This window comes from Puma concolor, chromosome A1, assembly GCF_028749965.1.
Source record: "Puma concolor isolate L17-30 chromosome A1, mPumCon1.1.hap2, whole genome shotgun sequence".
NCBI classification, from domain to species: Eukaryota; Metazoa; Chordata; class Mammalia; order Carnivora; family Felidae; genus Puma; species Puma concolor.
In genome coordinates, this window is record NC_141667.1 from 158,709,464 (window position 1) to 158,730,064 (window position 20,601).

The 20,601-nt window shown below is 43.0% G+C and overlaps 1 pseudogene; it reads left to right on the forward strand.

Annotated features, from left to right (window-relative positions):
* Positions 1-30: 30 nt before the first annotated feature.
* On the forward strand, positions 31-19,878 carry LOC147584586 (F-box only protein 36-like; annotated as a pseudogene).
* Positions 19,879-20,601: the final 723 nt, after the last annotated feature.

Consider the following 20,601-nt stretch of genomic DNA (forward strand, 5'->3'; position numbering starts at 1 on the left):
ATAATACCCAGATTCTATTATTCTTTCCCATACCCCCTTTTTTCAGCATGCTGATTTTCATGTCTGAATAAGCATTTTCTAAGCTGTGTTTTCTCAGCTCTGTGGTCAGGTAAGTGAGGGAGAAGCTACCCTAGGTGAGGCTCCTTGTGGAATATCCACATCCTGGCTGACTCGTGAAACATTTAGTGCCATGAGGATTGGGAGACTACTTTTAATTAAGCTGTTTCTAGACATTTTTGAACAGGGAACACTTTTTCTCATAGCATCATAATTAGCATGCCAATCGAGAAGGTAGTGTTTACAGAATACTGGGAAGGTCTTACAGGCTCCAGGTATCTCCCCTCTTTGAGCAGTCTGGCAGGGAAAGCACTGTGAGTAGTTGATGGTGTTTTCAGTTCACACTGGGCACCTTGAGAGCAAGCTTCTACTACTGGGTTTTCCTTCTAGGCCAACAGTAGGACAGATGGGATATCTTGGATATACAGTGGTCTTTTTCTCATCTATACTGACTTGATTAAAATTACAACTGGAAAAGAGGATGTGCAGCACCCAGAAACCCTTTTGAAGCCTGCAGTCTCAGACCAATTGTGTAATGTATAACACATTTTCCTTAGGACCTTGCATACTTCTCACAGAACGCTTCCTAGACTTTTGCTCAAGGTGGAGCCAACTAGATCCCATGACTTGCCATCTTAGGTGAGTTTTTTCGTAACACAGGATGTTATGCTAAAGTAGGGGGTGACAAATAGTTTTGGCCTCTAAGCCACCATGTTCTTGGCTCATCTTGTTTGTGGCTTTCCACTTTTTTTTCCTTTTACCTCTTCCGGTCAAAGTAACCTAATACCCTTTTTTTCAACCTTGATAATTCTGGTTTCTATATGATAGCATCCCAACTCTAATCAATGCAGCCCTACATGTTCATTTTATTTTCCTATGTAATTACAACTATTTTAAATGAACTCGATCCAATTATTTTATATAATACGAAAAATTGTACCATCTTTTGCTCAACATTCATGGACCTGACACCATTACATTTTAGGGTGGCCTATTTAGTTTTCATTAATTTGACCCTAAGTACATGAACTGTGATGTGTCTTTAGCAGATACTGCTTTTGTTTTAAATATTGGTGTGGATTATAGCTTTTGTCTTAGATGAAGGCCTAGAAGGGTGCTTACCATGTTGGATCTTCAGTTGGATCGTAAAGTGAAGAGGGGCATCTTTTAAGCTGAGTTACATCCCTAGATCTTAAAAACCCTGAAATTGTCCCCATTTCTCAATCTTGCAGTTTCTGTTGAGTAACTTTGAGTATGCAGTGTATTAGTTTCCCCTTCCTGTCATAACAAATGACATGAAATTTAGTTGCTTAAAACAACGCAAATTTGTTTTCCGACATTTCTGTAGTTCACAGGGCCAAAGTCAAGGTGTCAGCTGGGCTGCCTTTCCTGGAGGCACCAGAAGAGCATCCGTTCCCTTCCCTTTACATTTTCTGTCGGTTCGTGGCCCGCTTGCTAGCACCTACATCTCCTGCTTCCTTCTTCCACGTAAGGGCCCTTACGTTTACATTAAGCCACCCGGATAATCTAGGATGATCTCCCTGTTTTGAAGGCAGCGGATTAGCGGCCCTAAATCTTTGCCATATAAACTTCCATAATCACAGGGTCTGGTGGTTTGGACTTGGATGTCTTTTGGGGCTACAGCATGTTAGACCTGGGCTTGAATTTTGGGGTTTTGATTCCTCTGCTTGACCTATTGCAAGCTAGGTTTCTTCAGCAGTATATCTTCTGTGGCCACCTCACTGTGTACATGTATTAGTACAGTAGACTGCTTGTAGTCTGGGGACTCCAGTGTCAACCCCCATTCACCCTTTACACACAAATAAGGTCTCCACAAGACTGATTTTTATGTTGCACATTTAAGGTCCAGTTACTTAGGATCTTCCATTGGCAAACCATACCTTACTCAAGCAGCCTTCCAACCCTCCCCCTGCTCATTTTTTTCTTCCCCAAGAAAATGCTCCCTCTGTTTCCTGTTAAACTGCTATCCTCACCAAGCCTGGCACATTTCCCTCCACCTTCCAATGCTAGTCTTGGCCAAACTGCATTGTGTTTTAGGAATTGGAGAAAGAACAGAAAAACCCTATAAGGTTGAATTGGGCCTCATTTAGTATTGATTCAGTGCAGGAATGTAACATTTTTGTTACAAATTCTCCAGACTGGAGAGGCTACACTAAATCTGAAAACTGAAAAAAGTCATTGGAATGAAATCAGATGTGTCAACACTTTTGATCCTCACCAATTAATGGCTTAGTTGGTTTGAGCATAATTTTAATTAACTTTTGCTTCCATCACCACCCAATCTATTGCGAATGCTTGTCGTGGGCCTGGTTTGTATAAATGGGAGAGTTTTAGTCATGTGAAATAAGGTAGTAAAAGCCAATCAATTCCAGTGAGGATTCTGGGAAGATGGTGGAGTGGGACACCCCAGGAATCTGTCCCCCCCCATGTGGACAACAATTACACTCATAGAACCTGTCTGATGTAACTATTTGGAACTCCAGTCTCTTGAAAGCTCACAACTTCCAGGGGAAGACTTGGACAGTAAATTTTAGCTCTTCACACAGTGGCAGCTACCCATCCCCCACCCCTGGCCATGTGAGCACCTTGCCCACAACTTACAGGAACTAAGGTGGGTAAAAAGGACCCTGTCTTCCAAATGTTGGGCATCTGTGCTTTGCTGATTGCTAGTTTTGATCAAAGAGGTGCAGGCAGACAGGCATTCTCATTCTATCTCCCCCATTAATGCAATCCCCTTCCCCCACCCCACTCCCACCTCCCGGCTGAAGTGACTTTCAGGATATTTAAAGGGGCAGCACTCCACCCACCCACCTCCCACTGCCCTGACCTCAGTTTTGCTTTTCCCCTTTGGGGAGCCAGACTTTAAAGACTAGGACTTTGAAAAACAGCTGCATGTACAGGGAAAATTAGAAAGTGGCCATGAATGCCCAAGGAAAGGCTCAGAATAGACATAAGACACTTTACACCTCAGGCTGATCCTCAGCGTAGAGCATACAATAATAAGACAGTAAATCCTGGGAAAGGAGGAGAAACTGATTTACACAGTTACACATTTTAGATTCAAATGTCCAGTGTTTCACAAAATATAGACAAACAGGAAAGTGTGACCCAAAGGAAAAAACTTCAACAGAAACTGTCCCTGAGAAAGACTTAATGGCAGATCTATTAGACAAAGACTCCAGAACGATGGACCTAAAGATGCTCAAAGGCCTAATGAGAAGTGGAGAAAGTCAACAAAATGATGTATGGACAAAATGGAAATACCAACAGGGTGATCAAAAACCTAAAAAGAAACCAAGAAGAAATTCTGGAGCTGAAAATACCACAACGGAGATGAAAAATTCACTAGAAGGATTCAAAGGCAGATTTGAGCAAACAGAAAAATCAGTGAACGTAAAGACAGGATGATGAAATTTATCCAGGCTGAGGAACAGAAAGAAAAGATTGAAGAAAAGCAAGCAGAACCTAAGAGACCTGTAGGACACCATCAAGTAGACGAACATACACTCTGTGGGTGTCCCAGGAGAAGAGGGAGAGAAAGGGGTAGAGCAAATATTCAAAGAAATAAATGGCTGAAAACTTCCCAAACATCCAGGAAGTTCTACAAACTCCGAAACACATTATAGTTGAAAGAAAAAGAATGAATCTTGTAAGCAGTAAGAAAGAAGAAAATCGTCACATACACAGGATCCTCAATGAGATTATGTGCAGATTTCTTATCAAAATTTATAGGCCAGAAGACACTGGGTCAAAGTAAGAGTGCTAAAATAAAAAAACCTGTCAACCAAGAATCAAATATCTGGCAAACACAGTCCTCCAAAAGTGAGGAAGAAATCAAGACATTCCTAGAAAAAAAAAAAAAGCTCAGGGAGTTTGTGACCACTAGATATGTCCCACAGTAAATGTTCAGCAGAGTCCTGCAGGGACACTAGACACTACCTTGAAGCTGTATGGAGAAAGTAATATCTTCATAAAGGTAAATATATGGTCAATTATAGATGCTGGTATTATAACAATGGTTTGTAACTGTACTTTTTTCTTAGCTAAGTGATTTCAGAGACTAATACATATAAAGAAAAAAATTATTATAAAACTAGTATTATTGTAACTTGGCTTTGTGACTCCAAGTCTTGTTTTCTCCGTTACTCAGGAGACTACTGCATTTAGAAGAATTAGTTTTGGTTTGGGGACATACAGTGTATAAAGTTGTAATTTTGTGGCATCAACAACGTAAAGGGGGAGAGAGAGAGTTGTAAGAGAGCAGAGTTTTTGTATGCTTATTCAACTTATGCTGCTACAAATTCAAATTAGAATGTTATAACTTTAAGATGTTGATCCCCATAGTAACCACAAAGAAAATTGCTGTAGATTTCATGCAAAAGGAAATAAAGAATTCAAGCATTTTACTTTTAAAAATCAACTAAATGTAAAAGGGAAAAATACAGGAATGAGGGGAAGAAATCTGGACAAACTTTCAATATGCCCTATGAGCTATAGAGCATATGGGAAACAAATAGCACAATGTCTCATCTAGTGGATCAGACAGAGACTTTCCACCTCAGCAAGAAAGAACTGGATGATAAACTGAGGACAGTTCACGAGCCCCCTTATAGGTGGGAAAATGGGGGGGGGGTGGGCAGGACCCCAGAGGGTTGTGCTGGTGCGAAGGGGCTCTTCTCTTCTGCCAAGCAGAGCTGGCTCTGCTAAATGACCATCTCAAATTCACAGCCAGCAGAGTGAGGCAGGCAGGAACTGACAGGGTCTGCTGACTCCACAGTGCCTGGCACATTGTAGGCACTCAATAAATGCTAGTTGAATACATGAGTGAATGGACTTTCCACACACATGCAAGTGAAAGGCTACCAGGAACCTGATGCTGGCCAGCTGAGTCCCTTTATGCGATGTATCATGACAACACAAAGCCAATCATCTTCCAGTCTTGTTTGCTCCTGCTAAGGAGGAGGCAGAGGGCACTTTGCTTGGAACAGGGTTCCTGAGTAAAGGTCACCTGCTCTTGCTGGTGAAGGAAAAAGCAGGAGTGGTGAGCATAGAAACCAGCCTGACCTTGGATACTCTTTGTGCTTGTGGAACTGCAAAAGGAACCCATGACTTCTCTCCTGCCCTATATTATGTATGAGACTGGAAGCCAGGCTCCCTCTCCATGCAAGGACTCCCACCATCTGACTGTTAACAAAACTGAGGTAAGGCACCAGCAAAGCTAAGGACCTACTTTGTTGGACATTATAGCTTTAATGCTTGATAAGCACACACTTACTCTCCTGCTGAGGATAATGAGCATAGAGGTTGAGAGCTTGGGCTGTGCATTCAGACAGACCTACATCTTCATCTCCAGACAGACCTGCCTTCATCACTTAATGTGTGTGTATATGTGTGTGCATGCCTGAATGTGAGCTTGAGTGAGTTATTATCCTCATAGGCAAAATGGGATAGACTGCAGGACCTACCACATAAGGTTATTATGGAATAAGATGCATAAAGTGCTCAGAGCACTTAGTAAATGTTAGATGCCACTGTTACTCATACGTTAATTGAATTGTGCAAATGAGAATTTTCACCACTGGTAGGGAAAGTAATATTGAAGGATGAAGATTTTATGGCTTACCTCCTCTTGGCAAGGTATTGCAGGCCTTTGGGGATTTCTTTCTATCAAACATCTGAATTACAAATAGCCAACACATAACCACCATGAAAATATCCAATGGCGGACTCCCACCCTGGAGTCATAGCTGATGTCGGAGCTCTAGTGGGCAAGACATCTGATTCCCTACACACCATGTGAGTGTAAGTCATCATGTAAGTGAGGCATTGGGTCCTGCTTAAAACTCAACCCAGGCACTACTTCCTCACTGAGGAAGCCTTTCTTGCTTCCAGGCTGGGCAAGACACCTTTTCCAAGGCTCCTAGACACCTATTGTTGCTGACTTTTACTGGAGTGTTTCCCTCTTCTTGAGGGCAGAGACTTGCATGTCATATTCCTGGAAGTAGCATTTTCTCAAATATTTGTTGAGGAGTAGAGGATTGGGCATTCTTTGCTACCCAGCATTTTCCCATGGACACCGTGCTACCTATCAGTTATTTTTGAACCTGGCTGCACATTAGAATCACCTGGAAAGCTTTATGGGGCACCTGCGTGGCTCAGTCGGTTAAGCCTCTGACTTTGGCTCCAGTTATGATCTCGCAGTTCATGAGTTCGAGCCCCACATTGGGCTCTGTGCTGACAGCTCAGAGCCTGGAGCCTGCTTCAGATTCTGTGTCTTCCTCTCTCTCTCTGCCCCTCCCTTGCTCATGCTCTGTCTTTCTCAAAATGAGTAAATGTTAAATTTTTTTTTAATAAGAAAAAAAAATCACCTGGAAAGCTTTAAAAACTACTGGTTCCTGGGCCCCATTCCAGGCCAGTGAAATCTGGGTATAGAACACAGGCTTGGGTGTTTTCCAGAGTCTCACATGTTTCCAAATACAGTCACAATTGAGACCCAGCATTATAAACCATGAATGCTAAGCCCTCAGGCTTACCCATAGCCCAGCCAGCCCACCCTCGTGGAGCTATTGGGGAACACAGGAGTAGGAGCAAGTGACTGTGCCCATTGTGAATCACATTTGTAGTAAAGCAGGAATGTCCTGTCATGTAATTTTAGTTTTAAAACAATATCTAAACAAGCAGAGAAAAAGCCAAAGGAGTTCAATTCTTTAAATTGTGGTCCACGAGGGGTGCCTGTTTGGCTCAGTCTGAAATCCGACTCGATGTCAGCTCAGGTCATGGCTTGTGAGTCTGAGCCCGAGTCAGTACTTGAAGTCTGAGGTTAAAAAATTACATTTGTTCCCAGTGGGGAACTCTACTGCCCATGTTTCACCTTTGGAGCTTCCTGTCATTAGTGAAGCCATGTTTGCCAGAGGAGAAGCACAGAGGGGAGGCTGGGCAGAAAGATGGCAGCCTCTGCTGGTCTCACCCAGCCTCTTCCACTCTAAACGGGTGGGATTTCCTCTGGACAGAATTCAAGGCAAGCAGAAAGTATCATGAGACTACACAACTTTCCAGACGTTTCTCATGTTTAAGGGATGTAGATTTTCCTGTATCATTTCTTTTTTTTTTTTTTTTTTTTAATTTTTTTTTTTTTCAACGTTTATTTATTTTTGGGACAGAGAGAGACAGAGCATGAACGGGGGAGGGGCAGAGAGAGGGAGACACAGAATCGGAAACAGGCTCCAGGCTCTGAGCCATCAGCCCAGAGCCCGACGCGGGGCTCGAACTCACGGACTGCGAGATCGTGACCTGGCTGAAGTCGGACGCTTAACCGACTGCGCCACCCAGGCGCCCCCTGTATCATTTCTTAAGTAGTAAGCTGGAGGAGGGATGGCATTTAAGGGTTTGGGTGAGCGAACAAATGGCAGAAAGACCCAGTAATTTGGTATAGCAAAGGCCTGGTGTAAGATCTCTTTCCCTTACAGGTTGGCTGGTCTTTGGCACATCACATGGTCTGTCTGCAACACACCTGAATGATAAGATGAGTTCAAGGACACACAGGAGGAGGTTTGAGAGACAGTTTAGGAACACAGAGAAGGGTGTGAGCTTGAGGTCACAGAATGATTTCCAAAAGGCTAAAAAAGCAGAATGAATGTGTTTTAGACTTAATCAGATTGTGAGTACAGAATGAGCAAATGAGCCAGTTCCCAAAGGAGAATTTGGGGAACAACAGTGTATTTAGTGAAGGCTGAAATAGCAGCTGAAAATCTGTTTTTTATCAAGTTTATTTCCCAATTGCAGTCATTTTTCATACAATTAAATATTTCTACTTGCTATTGACTAAGAAATAAACATATAGATTAGTTGCCAGGCAGAATCGTTTTTAGCAATATATATTTGACTATTAAATATGTGTACAATGTTTGGTAGTAGTACAGAACAAAATTAAAGGGTTTATTGATTAGTTTTTAAATAAATTAACTTCCTAAAGCCCAATACTAGAGTTTCATATACTCATGTACTGCCATTTACTGAAGCAACATAGCTCCCATTATCATATTCTCTGCTTCAAAAAATCCTCTAAGTTTAGCTACACATTATACTGCATTACCTTAGGTAGTAAGAAACAGACTGTTAGCTCTACATAAGTTTAATCTTGACTTTACTGCATTTAGTAATCTCTTAACAAGATATGTTCCTGATTCCTTTGTATAAATTGGTCCTCATTTTGAGACATAAATTTCACATTTATTTGAATTGAAAACAAAGTTATGGGGCACCTGTCCGGCTCAGTCAGTGGAATATGTGACTCTTTATCCCTGGTTTGTGGTTTCAAACCCCATGTTGGGTGTAAAGTTTACTTAAAACTCTTGGGGGCACCTGGGTGTTTCAGTCAGTTAAGCATCTGACTCTTAGTTTCAACTCAGATCATGATCTCACGGGTCCATGAGTTGGAGCCCTGTGTCTAGCTCCACGCTGAGAGCATGAAACCTGCTTGGGATTCTCCCTCTCTCCCTCTCTCTGCACCTCCCCGCTTGCTCTCTCTCTCACTTTCTCTCTCAAAATAAATAAACTTTAAAAAAAACAAAGTTATACTTTTCTGAGAAAATAAGCCTGATTTTGACTCATTGGTCTAAAAACAAAGACTAATTGGCAGAGGTTACATGGTGACTATTTTCCATAAATTGCATTAATTAAATCTACAATCCAAGGCTTTCTTAAACTCTCTGTAAAAATATTGTACTGACAAACATGTACTGAAATTACTGCCTTGAACTCCACCCACCAAGTTTTCTTGAATAGATCAGATTAAACTGTTTACCTCTAAGAATGAAAGGGTAGCAGGTGTGATTAGTAGTTATTTGATAAGTCCTGGTAAAGTCTTCTTCTGTGCCTGCTTCCCAGGAACAGAAAATTAATGAGTCTACTGATTGAATAACAAATCCTTTTAAAAGTCAGGTCTTCGGGGCGCCTGGGTGGCTCAGTCGGTTGGGCGTCCGACTTCGGCTCAGGTCATGATCTCGCAGTTCGTGGGTTCAAGCCCCGCATCAGGCTCTGTGCTGATGGCCCAGAACCTGGAGCCTGCTTCGGATTCTGTGTCTCCCTCTCTCTCTGACCCTCCCCTGTTCATGCTCTGTCGCTCTCTGTCTCCAAAATAAATAAATGCTAAAAAAAATTTTTTTTTAAAGTCAGGTCTTTGGGGTGCCTGGGTGGCTCAGTCAGTTGAGCACTTCGGCTCAGGTCATGATCTCACAGTTTGTGGGTTCAAGCCCCGCATTGGGCTCTGTGCTGACAGCTCAGAGCCTGGAGCCTGCTTTAGATTCTGTGTCTCCCTCTCTCTCTGCCCCTCCCTTGTTCTTGCTCTGTCTCTCTCTCTCTCTCAAAAACAAACATTAAAAAAGTTAAATAAATAAATAAATAAATAAATAAGGCAGGTCTTTGCTTTCAGTAAGATTGAGAGAATTATCAGATGGTAAACCCTCAGAAGTAATTTGTGATTATAGATAACTGGAACATTTGGTGTATAACTTGAAAGAAATTTAAAGAATTAGGTGGAATTTTTATAACAAGACCCCTCTGCTCCCTCATACATCAACACAGTCTCAGCAATTAGACCCATAAAAATGAAAAACGGAAGAGGACAAGGTATTCTTTCAATTCGTCTGTGAACATATGAACCAACTGGAAAAAAAATCCCCATCTGAGATGAATTTTCATTTTAACATTTTATTACTGGAAATTTTAAACTTTCACAGGAGAGAGAGTAATAACATGGACCCATACCAGCTTCAGCAGTTGCCAATATGCTGCTGTTGTCAGTTCACAGAGGGACATTGTACCTTCTCTGCTTAGGTCTTCGTCAGGCTGCTATAGCAGACCACCACTGACTGGCTCCCATGGTGGGCAACACCTGTGCCAGAATGTGTGTGTCTGCTTCTTTGGGCAGGTTACCTGGAAGTCATGGATGGATTCTCTCTGCCTGGAATAAGAAATGACCCTCCCAAGAGAGGTGAGGAGCCCCCCACAGATTTCCTGCTGAACGAGCAGCAGCAGGGCAAGTACGGGCTGCGGTGGAGGGGACGCAGGGTGCATGTGGCATTTTCAAGTCACCTTGGGCATCATGGCTGCCCCTTCCTCCCTCTTTAAAGAAAGCCCTTGTTCTTGGCACTAGAGGCCTGGCTCATGGATATGAGGGAAGCCAGGGCGTGTCCCACTCGGCTGAACTTGTACAGGCTGACTGTGGTTTGCAGCAGCCCCCAGGAGAGCTGCAGAGCATCCATGGGACCTCCTGTCTAGGAGCTGATAGGGGTCCTCCATGGGCCACATGGTCAGATGCTTTTCTTTCCTGAGAGTGTCCCAGAGTGGAACCAACAAAGGGTGAATTGACTTGTTCACTCATTGAAAAGTGCCTACTCTGTGTCAGAACCAGTGTTAGGCTCTGGAATATGAAATGAATAAAGCAGCTTGCTTCTGTGGTGTTCAAAGGCAGAGGGGAGTGGTAACAGAAAAACTAGTGCTATGAGGGGATGAATGGACACAGAGTTGATTCCTTTTTTTTTTTTTTTTTAATGTTTATTTTTGAGAGACTGTGTGTGTGTGCACAAGCAGGGGAGGGGCAGAGAGAGAGAGAGAGAGAGAGAGAGAGACAGAGAGAGAGGCAGAGAGAGGGAGAGAGAGAGGAAGATACAGAATCTGAAACAGGCTCCAGGTAAGCTGTCAGCACAGAGCCCGACACAGATCTGGAACTGGGGAATGGCAAGATCATGACCTGAGCCGAAGTCAGACGCTTAACCGACTGAACCACCCTGGTGCCCCAACACTGAATTGATTCTTAAATGAAGAGTGAGTTTCCCAGGGGAATCTGGGTACTTGGGGCACTGGGGAGACTGGTCCATAGCAGGTGGCTCACACCCTTAGGTGCAGGTGGAGCCTGGGAGCCTTGTGGGATTAGAAGGTCTGCATGGGGCTCAAGCTGCTGTACTCTCCAACAAGTGAGGGTACAAGGGAGAGGCATCTCAGTAGCTAAAGGGACAGCCACCTCAGCAGGAAACAAGGACACAAAGAGGTGACTGTTGAGGCAGCATGTGTGTGTTGGACACAGCAAGGGGCAGGAAGGATGCTACCGAGGCACAGGTCATCTCAGATTACTCAGGTTCACAGCAGTGCCATCCCTAAAGTGACCCCAACTGGTGACACCCATGCTGGTCCCTTGTGTCCTCTACTTGAGACAGTCAACTCCACAGTTGCTCCCAAGATGTCAGTTGAGCTGGGTTCCTGCAGCATACTGGCCCCTGAATCTTGCCAACCGAGACACAGCCTTGCCAACAGAGTCAAGCTTGTGGATCTTTGCCAATCTGCAGTAAATGCCTACAGAAAGAAAAGTCCCATAACAAACGTGTAGGTTCTCACAAGGTCCTTCGAGTGTAGCTAACCTCCTGGCTGGTGGAGGATCTCTGATCTGTGGAATTATTCTAGTCTAGAAATTGGTTGAAGGGACATGTCTCTACCTGATTGTTACTCAAGTCAGGCCTATATTCACAAGATCTGACATAGGTTTTAACTACGCAAACCAAGCAGGAATCTAGTGGGCAGTTTATCCTTTTCAAACCTAGGCACTTGGTAATCAGTCACCCCCAGAATTATCTGGGGCAGGGCCATTCTGACCACTACACTGGCCCTGTTGCCTGCTATGTTCAGCTTCCTGGCTTGACACTAAACTCCTGAGTCTTCCTTTCCCATTTAAGCCAGGGTACCTGTATTAGTTGCCTCTGGCTGCCATGACAAATGGCCACAAGTGTAGTGGCTTAAAAGCACAGAAATTTATTCTGTTACAGTTCTAGAGGCTGAACCCACCATCAGTATAAGCAGGGCTTGTTCCCACTGGAGGCTCTGGGGGACAGTCTGATCTTGGCCTCCTCCAACTTGTGGGGGCTGGGCTTCCTTGGCTCGTAACAGCATCTGCACATCACCTTCTCTGCATACCTGGGTGTAAAATCTTTCCCTGCCTCCCCTTTTAAATCCTGAATTTAATCACATGTACAAAGACCCTTTTTCTCCCCAGGCTCCAAAGACTAGGATGTGGACATCTCTTGCGGCCATCCTCCAGCCCACTCCAGAGTCCATTTAAATGTGATGGGAATTTTTGGCCTCTCAACTTCACTTGGCCACCACTGAGTTTAGGCCCCTAGTAGCCAGTTGAGCAAACAACTAGAACTTCTCCTTTGTTTAAACCAACACACTATCCATGAATTCAATCCAACTTAGTATCATTTTCTTTCTTCTCTAGACTCCTGCACTCAGAATCTATACTTTCATTTGTTCCCCTCATTTTGGCTGACATGAATTCTTAAAGGGCTGTGTTCTTTTTGTGTGGAAGCCAAGTTGTTCCAGTATCAACTTTGTTATTGGCTACTTCCGGTCTGAAAACAGTGGTGGCGTGGGGAGAAACATAAGATCTGTTTCCTTGGGGACGGGACAGCATGGGAGTAACAGTGGGTCTGGGTGTTGGTGAGCCTATCAAAGACTCCTAAATACCTCCATTCTGGTTCAGAGGACACTCTTTCTGTGTTACTGAACCAACTGTCACATATGTGGCTATTTCAACCCTGTTTTACCCCTTGCATAGCAACTCTCAGGGCTTATGTTTTAAGAATTCAGGTTATTTTGTTTGCTGCTTACATTGCAATTCAGGACTGTTAGAAATCACCACCTGACACTACAATCTTGCATTGCTTTTGCCTTTCACATTGTTCCGTGGTGATCGCAGTGGAGCAAACCTGAACAAATCCACAACAGATAGTTGATACCAGGTCACCACAGGTGATTAGCCACTTTCCACCACAGGGTATGGGCTGCCAGATTCTTTTTGCTGGATACTAATGGTATTTCTGCTCAGGCCAGTGTAACTTCTTCCTTCAGCTTTCCCTGTGTTACTTTTGCCTCTAACTCCCTGCCTGTTTGTCAGTTTTCCTTTAGAGTTCTTAGTTTTAAGCAACAGAAACCAATCCTAGTTGACTTAAGCAGAGAAGGGAAATTATTTGAAGGATCTCAAGTAGCCCAGAGAATGAACTTGAAGCCTGGAGAATGAGCTGAGGCTCAGAACCAACAGACCGGGTGCAGTGTAGTGAGCACGTACTGGGCCCCTGGGGAAGCACCACTGCCCTCCCACTGGGTGCCATTATCCCCACCACCGCAGGCTGCTGCCTTGGATGGCCTGATTGTGCCTGCCTCTGCATCACTCTTGAGTCAGGATGATGACGTCAAGCTCTGGCTTCCTGTTGCCAGGAGCAAGGGACCCCAAATAGATCAGTGTACTTGGGGAGAAGATGATTAAAAGGTACATTTCCTTGTCCACACTTTATTTCAGTCCTTACGCCAGTGAACTGTAATGGTCTATTCATCCACTTGTGTGGATTTTCCTGGCAAACAGAGAGCTCATTATCAGCACAAGTCCTACGCTTTGTAACATGAGCATGTGGCATCTGTCCCCAGCACAGCATACACACCCAGACAAGTGGGTCGTCACTGAAGGAATAAAGTAAGTGTGTAGGCTGTAAAGCTGCCCTTGGCAGGTGAGGGTTTGTGTCTGTGGTGTGGAAGGGGGAGATGCAGTCATGTCTCTTATTCCTAGAGGGTAGAACTTGTAATTCACATCTTAGAAGCAGCACAAGACGGTTACTGAAATGTGTATTAAGTGGAAATGCTAGGTTCTAGGAAAACCTGGATGACTTCACATTTTTCTAAATATTTCTTGATTAATTTGCAAAAGTTGCAAGAGGAACCACAGCTTTATCACATTACGACCTATCAATTGGTTGTCCATTAGAACCTCGAGCCTTTGGGGTTTCTCTTCATAGTCGTTTGTAAGTGGAAGTAATGGCTGTGTGCTGCTGGGGCCTCTGGGTCTGATAGGCAGTATGGTGGGGTTTCTCAAGGCTTCAGAACCACCTTGAGGATAAGAGCTGAGACCTAAATTATCAGTAGTTCTTAGGCAGCACTTGAGAATGTGCATTTCTGACAAGTCCTCTAGGAGCTGCTGGGGGTGGGGTATCACACTGTTGTACAAAGAGTGGATTTCCTTGGGGTGAATGAAAGCTTTCTCACACATTAAAACAAAACAAAACCTTTCATCCAGGGTCAGATTTGTGTGCAAGTAATAGAAATAGTCACTCAAACTGTTTACACAAGGGACACCCCCCTCACCTAACAGAAGCCCACAGGAGGTGGGCAGTTCGACCACCGCGGTCAGGAGCCCGGGGTCTTCCCACCTCTGCATTTTGGCTCTGTGTGAAGGCTGACTACCCTTGGGCCTCTTTGGCCACATACGGGAGGATAGAGTTAGGTCTGCCCTGTTCCCTCCCTGCACTCACTGACATCATGTGCCCATCACCTGACCAGTGACAGCCAGCAGGCCCAGGCCCAGAGCAGACTGGCCGCGTCTGGGGTCTGCCCTGGTCAGAAGGAAGCAGGCTTCTGGGGGATCTGCTTGGAAGAAGGAAGGCGACAGGAATCACATGGCTACTTGGCAATGGAGAGAAAATACATATCATTATCTGTCACTTAAGGTGACAGTTTTTGCCTAGAATATTGAATCACTCCATTTTATGTTTATGGCAAGATAATGGTGACAACAATTTAGTGCTGGGTTACAAAGAGCCTAATGTATGACACTTACAGCTTTTTAAAAGTTGTTCCTTTGAGGATCTGACAAACATTTAATATAAATGTTTCTTTCATTCCATAGAAAGAAAGAGTATGATCTTGCTTATTCATAATATCAGGGAGACTAATTTAGGGGCCATGGATGGCCACTAGAGCAACAGTGTCATATCAACACTCAACATGGATTTCGGATGAAGGGTTTCTGATCTAGACAATCTGGTTCTGGCAGTTATGACCTGGAAGATTCAAGGAAGACCCTACCTTTTAGGGGTTTCAGCTCCTTGTATGTTTAAGGAAGGGTATGAGCCCTGAGGATGCAGGGACTAGTCTGCTGTGTTCACTGCTTATGCCCGACACCTATAAAAGTGCCTGCCCCACAGAGGCGCTTGGAGAGAATGTGACGAAGGAATGCAGGAACCTCCCAGAGTGGTTACACTGCCTCTTCAAAGGACTGTTGTCAGACTACAAGTAAAGAGCATCATAAATGTGAGATGCTGTTACTTCACTTGAGGGACACTGGAATTCCTTAATGATGCCCATCTTTTCAGTAGGAATATGGCTTTGTTACAAAGATAGGTATACCCTCTGTGAAGAAGCACAGGTGCTCCTCAAATCAAGTGATGTTTTTTGAGAGTGTGTGGGACTGAGTTGGCCTATTATAACCTGGTCTGTCTCTGCCTGTGTCTACCCGTCTCTGTCTCTCTCTCTCACTGATGTTTAGGGCAGATGCACAATGTGTTTGGGAAAGAAGTATCATTGGATTATTCTTTGAATCTGCGTCATGGAAAATTTGATTTGTTAATTCACATGCCTGACAACATAATGCTACAGATCTTCTCTTTTCTTGATTTGGATGACATTGGGCAGCTCTCAAAAACCTGCAAAAAATTCCAAAAGGTAAGGCCTTAAAATATTACACACACACACACACACGCACACACACACGTGTGTGCATGTATTTTTTACTGGTAAATATTACACAGAATTTCAAAGAGAAAGGGCATGATTTAGAAAACCTTAACTTCATGTAATGACGCACTGGATTTTGGCAATGATAAAATATGTTTTACTTACAGCCTAAGAAACTGGTTAAGTTATGCTCAAGAGGAAAAAGTAGCACCACGAAAGAAAGATAAAGTGGTCTTTTGTAAAATATAAGGTCAATGAGCACTGTAGGCAAAACTATTCTAACAAAAGGAAATGCATCATGCTGCATTTCAAGGTAAATGGTGTTAAAACACACATATTAAAGAGAATGTTAAAAACAGTACTAATACAGTTTCTAATTGAACTTAAGCAAATACTAAAAACAGAAAAAGAAATTGCATGGAAATTCCTAAGTGTGGTTTTCACCAGTGTCCTTCAATGAGAAACTTGGCAGCAGATTAACAAAGATCCCTGGGGAAAGAATTACTTTTCAAATTCCTAATTTTACACATATTGTTTCAGATATTTGGTAATAAATAAATTTTGAATTCCTTAGGAATGAGAAGCAATGAAAATCTATCTTTGTATATAATCATTATTTAAAAGTTAGAAAACAACTAAAAATCACTTAATCCTACCTCCAATTGCTATTAAATTGTGGAATAGTTCCTGTATTTTTCCTAAAAGCTTGAGTACGTTTTGTGTATGTACCTACTAACTCCCTTCACCCATTTTGCCCATCCTCCCCACCCCCCGCCCCCGGCCCCCAGCGACCACCAGTTTGTTCTCTGTATTTATGAGTCTGTTTCTGTTTGTGTTTTTAGATTCCACATAGGAGTGAAATCATTTGTATTACTTTTTTTCCGTCTTATTTCACTTACAATAACACCCTCTATGTCCAACCGGGTTGTCACAAATGACAAGATCTCATACTTTTTTTGTGACTAGAGTAATATTCCATGGTATATACAAACCACATCTTTATTCATCTATCCACGAACACCTGGGCTGCTTCCATATCTCGGCTATTGTAAATAATCCTGCAATAAACATAGTGGTGCATATACCTTTCCAAATTAGTGTTTTCATTTTCTTTGGGAAAATACCCAGCAGTGGAATTACTGAATCATATGGTATTCCCATTTTTCATTTTTTTAGGAAATTCTGTACCATTTTCCACAATACACTCCCACCAGCAGTGTACGAGGTTCCCTTTTCTCCACATCCTTACCCACGCTTGTTATCTCTTGTCTTTGATCTTGGCCATTCTGAACAGGATGAGGTGATCTCTCATCGTGGTTTTAATTTGCAGTTCCCTGATGATTAGTGATGTTGTGCACCTTTTCATGTGTCTTTTGACCATCTGTGTCTTTGGGAAAATATCTATTCAGGTCTTCTGCCTGTTTATTAATCAGATTATTTTTTTCCAGTAATGATTTGTATAATCTTTATATATTTTGGATACTAACCCCTTATCAAATATGTCATTTACAAATATCTTCTCCCATTCTGTAGGTTGCCTTTTTGTTTTGTTGGTGGTTTCCTTTGCTGTGCAAAAGATTTTCTTTTTGGTGTAGTCCCAATGGTTTCTTTTTGCTTTTGTTTCCCTTGCCTGAGGAGAGGTAGCCACAAATATGTTGCTAAGGCTGAGTAATCCATGAGATTACGGCCTATGTTTTCTTTGAGGAGTTTTACAGTTTCGGGTCTGTTAGGTGTTTAATCCATTTGGGGTTTATTTTTGTGTGTGGTGTAGAAAAGTGATCCGTCTTCATTCTTCTGCCCGTAGCTGTCCAGACCCAGCACCATTTACTGAGGAGACTATCCTGTCCCCATTGTGTGTTCTTGCTTCCTTTGTTGCAGATTGATTGACCGTGTTCTTACATGTTGGTACACATCTTTCCAGACATTTTCTAGCACAGACATCCTGTATATCTATGAACTATTTAAAGCACATCCCGTACTTGTAATTTTGTGACACACTGTGGACATTTCAATGTCTGTATTCTGCCATGACTGCTGAGGAGCAGTGGGCAGAGCATAGGGACAGCTGGCATGCTTACTGTCTGTACATGTGCAGGTCTGTCTGTAGGGTGCAGTGTTAGGAGTTCAAATGCTGAGTGTGAGGATATTTCCATTTTATATTTTGATATGGCAATTTTGCCTGAGGAATTTCCTTCCTAACACAGGAATGACCAAATCTTGTTGGAATGATCCAGGAGAGGGGAGCCACCACTGGTTTCCTTCCTAATGTCCTGCACACTCTTAGCCCTTGGGTTTCCAGTGACAGGCCTTTCTCACAGCTCCAGACACCACAACAAAATACCATAGATTGGGGGCACCTGGGTAGCTCAGTTGGTTAAGCGTCCAACTTTGGCTCAGGTCATGATCTGGCAGTTTGTGGGTTTGAGCCCCACGTCGGGCTCTGTGCTGACAGCTCAGAGCCTGGAGCCTGCTTCAGAATCTGTGTCTCCTTCTCTCTCTGCCCCTCCCCAACTTGCACTCTGTCTCTGTCTCAAAAATGAATAAACATTAAAATTAAAAAAAAAAATACTGCAGATGGGCCACTTTAGCCACAGACACTTCTCACAGTTCTAGAGGCTGGAAGTTCAAGATCAAGGTGCTAGCTGTTTTGGTTCTTAGTGAGGCATTCCTAACTTACACGTGGGCACCTTTTGGTGTTTCCTCCTACAAGGACACTAATTCTATCAGATCAGAGCCCCATACTTATGACCTCATTTAACACTGATTACTTCTTTACTCCAGATATAGCCACACTGAGGAAGCAGTTAAGACTTCAACATGTGAACCCTGTGGAGACCAAGTTTAGTCCATAGTAAGGCTTCAATGTGAATATCATGGTTTCTATCACTGTTAAGACATCTAAGAAACGCCAGCAGTTTTGTACCCAAACAGCATCTCCTACATTGGCCCTCACACCCAAGTGACACAAGAATCCTTTGTCAAATCAATTGTTCCATTTTTTGGTTCAGGAAAGTATGGTCCTGGGGCACCTGGGTGGCTTAGTCAATTACACGTACAACTTTGGCTCAGGTCATGATCTCGCGGTTCGTGAGTTCGAGCCCCACGTCAGGCTCTGTGCTGACAGCTCAGAGCCTGGAGTCTGCTTCAGGTTCTGTGTCTCCCTCTCTCTCTCTGCCCCTCCCCCCTCACGCTCTGTCTCTCAAAAATAAACGTTAAAAAAAAAAAAAAAAAAAAGCATGGTCCCAGTGATGCAGGAAGTGGCTACTTCGTGCATGTATAACTGGGCAAATTATATGTAGGCACACGGCTCTCAGTTTGGCACCTTGATTTTTCTATCATGACAATAATTTATTCTACTAAAAATGCTATTATCATTGAAAAATGCCATTCTTCTATGGGGTAGACTGCTTGTGTTTAAATTGGCCAAGATGCCTTACCTTTTATCCCTTTAGTCATACAAAGTTACTTATGTAATTATTTTTTTAGATGTGTAACAGTGAAGAACTTGGGGAAGAAACTTAACGTGTTACAAGACAAACATGCTTTTGACACAAGGAAGGATAGACACTTACAAGAAGTTGTAAGCTTTCCACCAAAATGCAGGCCAACAGAAACACACAGAGAAGACAGCATTTTTCTAAACTTGACTGAAGTGACAAACTTTTAAAAGTAAGGATTTAAACTGAATTTTCATATAATAATGACTATCATTAAACCTTACTAAAGCTGAGACTGGGTTGAAGAAATTACCTGGTGGATTTAAGCAGGCTAATTTGCTTGGGGAAAAACAAACGAACAAAAAAACAACCCTCTTGACTCTGAACACTGTTCTGAAAATAAACTTATTTTCACTCTTTTTTTTTCTTTTTTTGGTAGTAATTAACACAGATTGAATAGATCAAATATCCATTTAAATTCTCCATTTTAATCTCTGACATGTTCTTAATTTTAAAGACAGGAAGAATAGAACAGAAAACAAATCTGTCTAAAGTATAATTACCTCTCTTTTCATCAGAGTTAAGAAAATAGACTTAAAAATGAGAATTCACTCATACAGATGAAAATAAAAAATCCTTTCTCATGGCGTAATGTGAAGAAATTCATGCCCTTCTCCACCCGAGGTCCTCTCCATGTCACGACTGCGGCTGAGCCATAACCACTCCTCTCCTTAGTTCCTGGGGCCACATGATCCACTAGACTTCCTGAGACTTGTATTAAAGAACCTGTTGCTCCGTGAGCTACCTCACCCTCCCCAAGTGTTTCACTGTCATGTGATTCATTAGGTGGGAGACAATTACTTGGTAATACTATTATCAAGCAAGTGAAAACTTATTTCCAAAGATGCATGTGAGATTCTTCAAGGTACCTATTTCACGTCAGATTTGAGGAATTACTTCAGTCAGTTGGTGTTTCCAATTTACTAGCAAGACTGAGAGCCATTAAAATACTGATAGTTAATGCTCTGCTTTGCTATGTTCATGTTTTTTTAAAATTTTTTTTTTTCAACGTTTATTTATTTTTGGGACAGAGAGAGACAGAGCATGAACGGGGGAGGCGCAGAGAGAGAGGGAGACACAGAATCGGAAACAGGCTCCAGGCTCTGAGCCATCAGCCCAGAGCCTGACGCGGGGCTCGAACTCACGGACCGCGAGATCGTGACCTGGCTGAAGTCGGACGCTTAACCGACTGCGCCACCCAGGCGCCCCTGTTCATGTTTAAATATAATTACTAAAATTATTAGGTAGCTGTGGGGCGCCTGGGGGGGCGGTGCTCAGTTGGTTGACCATCCAACTCTTGATTTTCACTCAGGTCATGATCTCAGAGTTGTGGGATCGAGCCCTGCATCAGGCTCTGTGCTTAGAATGGAGCCTGCTTGGGATTAACTGTCTCCCTCCCTCTGCCCTTCTCCCTTGCTCATGCTCTCTCTGAAAAATAAAAATAAAAATAAAATACTTAGGTAGCTGAATAAAA